The sequence below is a fragment of the Onychomys torridus genome, unplaced genomic scaffold (assembly GCF_903995425.1).
Source record: "Onychomys torridus unplaced genomic scaffold, mOncTor1.1, whole genome shotgun sequence".
NCBI classification, from domain to species: Eukaryota; Metazoa; Chordata; class Mammalia; order Rodentia; family Cricetidae; genus Onychomys; species Onychomys torridus.
In genome coordinates, this window is record NW_023411298.1 from 76044 (window position 1) to 86095 (window position 10052).

Genomic DNA, 10052 nt, shown 5'->3' on the forward strand with positions numbered 1-10052 from the left:
GGACAAACCACAGATCCCTCACCTTGCCAATTCCTCAGATGATCCTGTTTTCTCAGAATGGAAACGTCTAGGTCCTCATCCAGATGAATCTCAGCTGAACTGCTGCTCCAAAGCCTGAAATCTTAACCAGCTAAAAGCTTCTCTTTTCTGGTCTTCATGCCTGATATACCTTTCTGCTTTCTGCCATCACTCCCTGGGATTAAAGGCTCACTTGCTGGGATTAAAGGCCTGAGTCACCAATTCTGGCTATTTCCAATGTGGCCTTGAACTAACAGAGATCCAAGCCTCCAGAAGGCTAGGATTAAAGGTGTGAGTGCCACCATTTTCTAGCCTCTGTATCTAGTGGCTGTTCTGTGCTTTGACCCCAGATAAGTTTATTATGGTGTACAGAATTTTGGGGAACACAATACCACCACAGTTTATGGAAGACCAATTTTTATAGTCCCTAAATTAATTCAGAATCTGATCCTGGTGCCCACAGTAGCTAGTTCTTCCTTGTATGATACTTCCCATCTTGTTTGGGTCAGAGTACATCCTACATTTAAACATATGCATCACAGTTGAAAATACTGTTTTATACCTGAACAATTTAAATATGACTATACACCATAGTTATAGAGAGATTTTCAGAGAAACTTTCCTGTGAAGTGGAGAGGCAGCCCAGATGTCAGGAGTCCAGCCTTTCATGCCCCAATGTTCTTTCTTAGGGGGATTCTCACATCTCTTTTTTTCACTGGCCCCTGATGGCCATAAGTACATCCTGCTTATGTCTAGGCTCATACTAATATGCCCTCAGTGTGTATAGTTGATATAGTAATACAGGGCTGTGTCTTCAAATTTCAGACTGTCCATTATGAGCTACAGAGTGTTCTTGGAATTGTCTCTGGATATGGTCAGTTGGTTTTTTGTCAGAATTTACATATTGTTTTCTGAACCCCAGTCTTACAAATGTGAGATCCACCTCAGACAGAGTGCATGTAGTAATCACTGAATCTAAATCCAGATGGTACAGAGGGGAGTTGCTGTGGGATGTTCTCTATGCTGTGAATGTGTTGTTCTGAATGGTGGGTTCCTGGCATGTGTGCTTGACCTACAGTATGGAGGGAATGAGGCATCTCCATGCTGGACATTATGCTGCTGCTGCATGGTGGATACAGTTTTTGCTAGTTAGAAAAATGAGAGAGAGGGAGAGACAGAGAGAGAGAGAGAGAGAGAGAGAGAGAGAGAGAGAGAGAGAGAGAGAGAGAGAGAAGATGTTTCTGGGCTATATGCTGCTAGATGGAAGCATAGACCCTCTGTGGGACAATGGCACCCAGAGCTGTCTGTAAGCCTACCACCACCATGTTGGCAAGCTGAGATGGGTGGAGCATGCTGCAGTTCAAAGCAACAGATTCACAATAAGACAGATTCAGATGAGGTAAGCCTCTAAACTTTTTACAATATATGTAAAAATATATGTAGATTTGAAAGAGAGAAAAAAGAAATATATGCAGTTATATAAAAATATTGCTTTTAAAAATAAATTCTTTAGTGAGAAATTAAAAATAATATGACAAATAAGCCACGTAATGATGGATGTCACACAGGGTATCTGGATTGTCTAGTCTTTGACATTTTTAACTGCAGAGAGATATTTAATTATAAATGCAGTTGAGTTAAACCAATATGTATATTTTATAGGTAGCCTGACTTCAAAATGTGGATCTAAGGATATGTTGCTTTGGAAAGGAATTCTGCTTTTGTTTCCACAGAAAGCAAGAGGCTATGGATTTGCTCCAGAGTAAGATACATCAGGTTTGACTAGCCAAGCCCCCCTGAAATGTCTCTAGTGTCCCAGATGATCCAACATCCAGAACGGTTTCAAGGCAACTGGCTCAGACAATACAGCCCCATAGCTACCACATTAGCCTAAAATTTCTTTGTATCTCTGTAAGATACAGCACCCTCACCCATCAGAAAGTAGTATGAAAAACTATGCCCAAATTCCCAAATATACCAAGCTGGCTTTGGAGATGGAATTGGCTCACTCCTTCCCTTAACCCAAGCATATTGCTAAAAAAGTTAAGAGCTTCTTCTGTTCCATATCAGAAGAGCCCTCTGGTGTGTGATAGAGCAAAACCAGTATTTTTATTTAAAAACAGGTCAATAATGAATACAATCTCTTTCTAAAGAAGAAAAGGTGATAGTTTAGATATGATAGGATGAAAAGCTAGATTATTGAACATAATTTTAAAGAACAACTTGTTTAAAATGTTTTACATTGGTATATATTTTAGTTTATTGATACAAATTCTGAGTTGGTTTTGTTCTACTATATATATTTCTACTCTTGTTTAAGGTATTAGGTTTGTACAGCTCAAATAAAATTATAATGTATAATTAAAAATACATTAATAATTACTCTTCTATGATTGTCAAAATTACAGTCATGTTAAATTTTCTAGGTATTCATAGATATCATTTAGTTAGGTAGCTAATCTTCATATACCTCAAAGACCTACAGAACACGTCATTTAAAATATTTAAAAATTTAGACTTTCTGGACAGTGAGACATGTCTGTTTCTGGCAGCACTGATTTACTTCAGAGAGGAGAATGGGCATCAAAGATACTCCATATGGAGTTTATCTTCTTCTTGACAAAAATAGCCAATTGGGCAAGAAACTTCTCTTGCCTGGACTGCTTGATCAACTGGACATGCAGGACACATTGGAAGGTGACCACTGAACTTTGCTTGGCAATATGGTCCTTCAGGTTCTTGCTTTGCAGAGGAAACTGCCAGACATTCTACAAGGCACACAGAAGTGACTGAGAGACTCTAGTCCTGTGGACTGATGACAGATGCCCCAAGTTTACAGAAGAACTTTGAATGTCTGTCCAGGCTGCTAGCTGTCTCTGTCTACTCTTGCAAGACTCTCAAAAATTGCTTTGGTCTTTCTGCCATTTCTCAGGTAATATTATATCCTTTTGAGGACTTTGACTTAGTTGAAGGCTAGATAGCTATAATTTTCCTTAGTTATGATAGTAGATAAGTTAGATATGAAACATTAAACTTACAAATAAATGATACATAGAATATTTCTTTAATATTAATCTTGACAAATACAAATAGACTAGATATTACAAATATGCTCAACCACACCACAAGGATATTTTCTCAACTATGTTCATAGCAGCCCTATTCTTGTTAGCAAACTAATTTTTACCAAGATGAAAATTTTTGAAAATAGAATTTTTCACAAGTGATAACCAAGATTTTTCTTTTAAGTTCTTGTGGTTTTGAAGAAGAAAATAATGGATATTTCTTTTTCAAAACTACTTTTGGAAAATGACAACAATTCTGGGAAGCTGCAGTTTCTCCATCACATGTTCAAAGGCAAAGAAGATAAATTACAAATTACTAAAAATTCCCAAGCTTCCTAAAGGGAATTAAAGTCAACAATTGTTACAATTTCAGACTCCTTTTGAAATATCAGTTGAAACACACACACACACACACACACACACACACACACACACACACACACACGGAATATATAAAATTAGCTGCTATTCTGTCTGGTAATCAGAAGCAATGGGATATCTTAGAGGGTGTAGTGGGAAAAATTTTGTTCTAATGTGTGCACACATCGAAGGTTGAATAAGATATGACAGTCCCGAGGGGCCTCTAGAGGACATCCTTGGCTTGAAGAGGAAACCACAAGTTCTAACATTAAAATTGATGCTAATTCAGCATAGCCCAGAACTTAACAGCTTCTTAAGTGAACATTACTGGTGGTCCTCAGGAGTCCCAGTGGTCCTTGGTGCCCCCTATTTGTGTCAGAGATCTCCATAGGGAGGTTTTTGTGCTGGCTCACACTGGAGTTCCCTCATTGAGTCCATGGCAAAGAAATACATGGCTGTGCCCTTAGTTTGCAGATTGTTCAGTTTTAAGAAAACTTGGTTGTTGGAGGTGTTGCTACTGATGGTGATCTGGAAATTGAGAGCTGAATTATACTCTGTATGTTCACCACTCCACATTGCTCCCACACACTCCAGCCCCTTTCCTGGAGGCTGGAAGACCCAGTGTACACCGTAGCTGGTTAATGAGAAACCAGAGACAGTGCAGGTGAGAGACAGGGTCTTTTAGGGCTGCACCAGACCAAGTCCTGACTCCTTCAGCTGCACATGGGACAGGGCACCTGGGGACAAACAACATCACCATCAGTCTTACATCCCATAGATGACATGACTGTTCTCTCTCCTGAACCGCTGACACACTTACAGCTTGGAAAGGTCACCAGGCAGAGGAGCAACACCAGGACAGCCATGCTCTGCTGGAGGCTCTGTTGAGAAGGAGATGGGGCTCCTCAGCTAGGCCTGGTCTTTCAGCCTGAGCCTGAAGGCTGCTTTGCATTGAGAGGGGTTCCTGAGAGGATAAAAGGAAGCAGAGGACAAGGTTTGCACTCTACCCTCAGGTGACTGAGATTTTCCGTGTGCTTCCTAGAGGAACTGGTGATGGAAACTCCGGAAGATTTTCCTGTTATTTTCTGCATTTGCAATCCCTGAGAAATGAGAAATAGTATGAATCACTCTGTGCAGACCTGTTTGGAGAACACACGAATTCTCAATGGGTCATGGTACCGTGACAGTACTGGCTCTTACATTTGTGTTGTAGTTAGTATTTAATCAACATAATACAACCTAGGGTCATCACGGAACAAGGAACCTCAGTTGGGAAAAAGTGCATCCATCAGGTTTTTCTGTAAGAAGGTCTGTGAGGTCCTGTCTTGAGCAATGATTGGTGTATCAGGGTTAAGGAAGATAGGGGTTGTGCCATTCATGGGAAGGTGTTCCTGGGTTGTATAAGAATGCCTGCTGAACAACCATGGAGTTCAAGCCAGTAAGCAGTTCCTTCATGGTTCCTGATTCAGTTCCCACCTTCAAGATCCTCCTTTGATTTATTTTCATTTTTCTTTATTAAGAAACTTTCTACTCACTCCACATACTCTTCACAGATCCCCTCTCCTCCCTCCTCCCACACCCAGTACTCTCTCCCAAGCCACCCTGCATTCCCACATCACCCAAATCGAGGTTTCCCGTGGGGAGTCAGCAGAGCCCAGCACACTGAGACTAGGCAGGTCCAAGTCCCTTCCCACTGCACCTAGGCTGTGCAAGGTGTCACATCATGGACACCACATTCCAGAAGCCTTCCCATGAACCAGGGATAGATCCTGATCCCCCTGCCTGGGTGCCCCCTCAAATAGTTTGAGCCAAACAACTGTCTTCCATGTCCAGATGGCCTAGTCCAGTCCCATGGGGGCTCCACAGCCACCAGTCCACAGTTCATGGGCTTCTATTAGTGTGGGCGGTCATCTCTACATGTCCTCCCATCATGATCTCAACATCCCTTGCCTGCAGCATCTCTCCTCTCTCTCTCATCAGTTGGATTCCTGGAGTTCAGCCTGGAGCCTGGCCATGGATCTCTGTATCTGCCTCTATCATTCACTTGACAAAGGCTCTATGATGACAGCTAGGTTAGTTGCTGGGCTGGTCACCAGAGTAGACCATTCCAGGCACCCTCTGGACCACTGCCAGCACACCAAGTTGGGGTCAACTTTGTGGATTCCCAAGAGCCTCCCCAGCACCCTGCCTCTTCCTATTCCCATGATGTCCTCATCTATCATGGTATCTTCCTCCCTGCCATCCCACTTTGTCCCTGTTCCAGCTTGACCCTCCCATTTCCCTATGACCTCATTCCCTACTCCTCACCCTCTGCCACCACCCCCAAACCAAATCCACTCATGTAGATCTCATCCACTTCTCCTTCACACGGTCATCCATGTGTCCCTCCTACTGTCTTCCCCTGTTAGCTAGCCTCTCTGGAGTTATGGGTTGCAGTCTGGCCATCCCTTCTCTCACATTTAGTATCCACTTATGAGTGAGTACATACTATGCTTGTCCTTCTAAGTCTGGGTTACCTCACTCAAGATTATATTTTCTAGCTCCATCCATTTGCCTGCAAATTTCATGGTATCATTGTTTTGTACTGATGAGTAGTACTCCATTGTATATATGTGTCATAATTTGTTTATCCATTCTTCAGTTGAGGGGCATCTAGTTTGTTTCCAGATTCATGCTATTACAAATAATGCTGATATGAACATAGTTGAGCATTTGTCCTTGTGGTAAGATTGAGCATTCCTTGGGTATATGCCTAAGAGTGGTATATCTGGGTCTTGAGGAAGACTTATTCCCAATGATCTGTGACACCACTGTACTGATTTCCAGAGTGGCTCTACAAGTTTGCAATACCACCAACAGTGGAGGAGCGTTCCCTTGCTCTACATCCTCTCCAACATAAGCTGTCTTCAGTGTTTTTGATCTTAGCCATCATGACAGGTGTAAGATGGTATATCAGAGTTATTTTGATTTTCATTTCCCTGATGACTAAGGATGTTGAGCAATTCCTTAAATGCTTTACAGCCATTTGAGATTCTTCTGTTGAGAATTCTCTGTTAATCTCTGTAGCCCATTTTTAATTGGATTGGTCAGTATTTTGATGTCTAGCTTTTTGAGTTTTTTATATGTTTTGGAGACCAGCCTTCTGTCAGATGTAGGGTTGGTGAAGATCTTTTCCTATTCTGTAGGTTGTTGTTTGGTGTTATTTCCCATGTCCTTTGCTCTACAAAAGCTTCTCAGTTTCAGGAAGTCCCATTTATTAATTGTCGCTCTCAGTTTCTGTGCTATTGGGGTTGTATTTAGGAGGTGGTCTCCTGTGCCAATGCGTTCCAGACTATTTCCTACTTTCTCTTCTATCAAGTTCATAACTGGATTTATGGTGAAGTCTTTGATGCACTTTGAATTGAGTTTTGTGCAAGGTGACAAATATGGATCATTTTGCAGCCTACTAAATCTTGATATCCAGTTATGCCATCACCATTTGTTGAAGTTGCTTTCTTTTTTCCATGGTAGAGTTTTTGCTTCTTTATTAAAAATCATATGTTCAGAATCGTGTTGATTAATGTCAGGGTCTTCAATTCAATTGCATTGGTCCACAGGTCAGTTTTTATGCTGGTAGCAAGCTGTTTTTTTTAAACTATAGCTCTATAGTAGAGTTTGAAGTGAAAGATCATGATACCTCCAGAAGATGCTTTATTATATAGGATTCTTTTAGCTATCTTAGATTTTTTGTTATTCCACATAAAGTAAAGTATTGTTCTTTCCAAGCCTGTGAAGAATTGTGTTGGGATTTTAATGGGGATTGCATTGAATCTGTAGATTGCTTTTGGTTAGATTGCCATTTTTACTATGTTAATTCTACCTATCCCTGAGCATGGGATATCTTTCCATTTTCTGATATCTACTTCAATTTCTTTCTTCAGAGACTTAAAGTTCTTTTCTTACAGGTCTTTCACTTGCTTAGTTAGAGCTACCCCAAGGTATTTTATATTTGTGGCTATTGTAAAGGGTGATGTTTCTCTGATTTCTTTCTCAGCCCCCTTTTCATTTGTGTACAGGAGTGCTACTGATTTTTTTGAGTTGTATCCTGTCACCTTACTGAAGGAGTTTATCAGCTATAGGAGTTCCCTGATAGAACTTTGGGGGTCAATAACATGTACTATCATGTCATCTGCACATAATGAAAGTTTGACTTCTTCCTTTCCAATTTGTATCCCCTTGATTTCCTTTTGTAGTCTTTTTGCTCTAGCTAGAACTTCAAGTACTATATTGAATAATTATGGGGAGAGTGTGCAGCCTTGTCTTGTTTCTGATTTATTGGAATTGTTTTGAGTTTCTCTCCATTTAATTTGATGTTGGCTGTCAGCTTGTTGTAAACTGCCTTTATTATGTTTAGGTATGTTCTTTGTATTCCTGTACTCCCCAGAACCTTTAACATGAAGGGATGTTGGATTTTGTCAAAGGCTTTTTCTGCATCCAGTGAGATGATCATGTGTTTTTTTTTCCTTTCAACTTGTTTGTATGGTGTATTACATTGACAGATTTTTGTATGTTGAACCATCCTTGCATCCCTGGGATGAAGCCTACTTGGTCATGGTGGATAATTCTTTTTGATGTGTCCCTGTATTTGGTTAGCCAGTATTTTATTGAGTGTTTTTGCATTAATGTTCATGAGGGAGATTGGTGTGTAATTCTCTTTCTTTGTGTCATCTTTGTGTGGTTTGTGTATCATGGTAACTGTAGCCCCATAAGAAGAATTTGGTAATGTTTCTTCTGTTTCTATGGTATAGAACAATTTTAGAGTATAGGTATTAACTCTTCTTTGAAAATCTGGTAGAATTCTGAACTGACACCATCTGGTTGTAGCAGGAATCTTAAATGGTCTTATTAAAATCAAACCTGAGCCCAGTTATAGGGGTGAATGCTCGAAGATAAGAGAAGCAGAACAAGCCACAGCTACTCACCTAGCCAGTTCCTCAGCTGACCCTGTTTCCTCAGACTGGAAGCCTCTGAGTCCTCATCCAGAATGAATCTCAGCTGAACTGCTGCTAAAAGTCTAAAAGCTTAACCAGCCTAGTTCCTGGTCCTCACACCTTATATACATTTTTGCTTTCTGCCATCACTCCCTGGGATTAAAGGCATGAGTCACCATGCTTGGCTGTTTCCAATGTGGCCCTGAAGTCACAGAGATCCAGAGGCAGTTCTGCCTCTAGAATGATAGGATTAAAGCTGTGAGTGGCACCATATTCTAGCCTCTGTATCTAGTGGCTGTTCTGTTCTCTGTCACCAGATCAATTTATTAGGGTGCACAATATTTTGGGAACACAATACCACCACATCTGGTCCTGGGCTTTTTTTGGTTTGGAGAATTTTAATGACTGTTTCTATTTCCTTAGGGGTTATTGGTCTGTTTAAATAGTTTATCTGGTCTTGATTTAACTTTGATAAGGGATACCTATCCAGAAAATCATCCATGTCTTTCAGATTTTCCAATTTTGTAGAGTACAGGTGTTTGAAGTTTGACCTGATGATTCTCTGGATTTCCTCATTTTCTGTTGTTATGTCCCCCTTTTCATTTCAGATTTTTTTATTTGGGTGCTCTCTCTCTGCTTTTTGGTTAATTTGGATAAGGGCTTATCTATCTTGTTGATTTTCTCAAAGAACCAACCCTTTGTTTCATTGATTCTTTTTATTTTTCTCTTTGTTTCTATTTTATTGATTTCAGCTCTCAATTTGATTATTTCCTGGCATCTGTTTCTCCTGGGTGAGTTTGCATCTTCTTGTTCTACAGCTTTCAGGTGTGCTGTTAAGTTACTAGTGTGAGATTAATCCAACTTCTTTTTGTGGGCATTTAGAGCTATGAATTTAAGTCTTAGCATTCCTTTCATGGTGTCCCATAAGTTGGGGTATGTTGTGCATTAATTTTCATTGAATACTAGGAAATTTTTAATTTCTTTCTTTATGTCTTCCTTGACCCATTGGTGATTCAATTGGGCATTATTCAGTTTTCATGAGATTGTAGGCTTTATGTAATTTTCATTGTTGTTGAAATCTAACTTTAAGCCATGGTGCACTGATAAAAGAATTCAGTTTTTTTGTATGTGTTAAGATTTGCTTTGTGAACAAGCATGTGGCTGATTTTGGAGAAGGTTCCATGGGGTGCTGAAAAGAAGGTATATTCTTTTGTGTTAGGGTGGAATATTCTATACATATCTATTAAGTGTATTTGAGTTACAATGTCAGTTAGTTCCCTTATTTCTCTGTTAAGTTTCTGTCTGGCAGACCTGTCCATTGTTGAGAGTGGGGTGTTGAAGTCTCCCACTACTAGTGTATGGGGTTTGATGTGCAATTTAAGCTTTAGTAATGTTTCTTTTACAAATGTTGGTGCCCTTGTATTTGGGGCATAAATATTCAGATTTGAGACTTCATTTTATTGGATTTTCCCTGGGATAAATATGTAGTGTTCTTCCCGATCTCTTTCAACTGTTTCTAATTTTAAGTCTATTTTATTAGATATTATGATAGCTACACCAGCTTGATTCTTAAATCCATTTGATTGGAAAGTCTTTTCCCAGCCTTTTATTCTGAGGTGGTGTCTGTCTTTAAAGTTGA

The 10052-nt window shown here is 40.0% G+C and overlaps 1 pseudogene; it reads right to left on the reverse strand.

The window, feature by feature from the left end:
* Positions 1–3818: 3818 nt before the first annotated feature.
* Positions 3819–4309, reverse strand: LOC118575073 (annotated as a pseudogene).
* Between the last annotated feature and the right edge of the window lie 5743 nt (positions 4310–10052).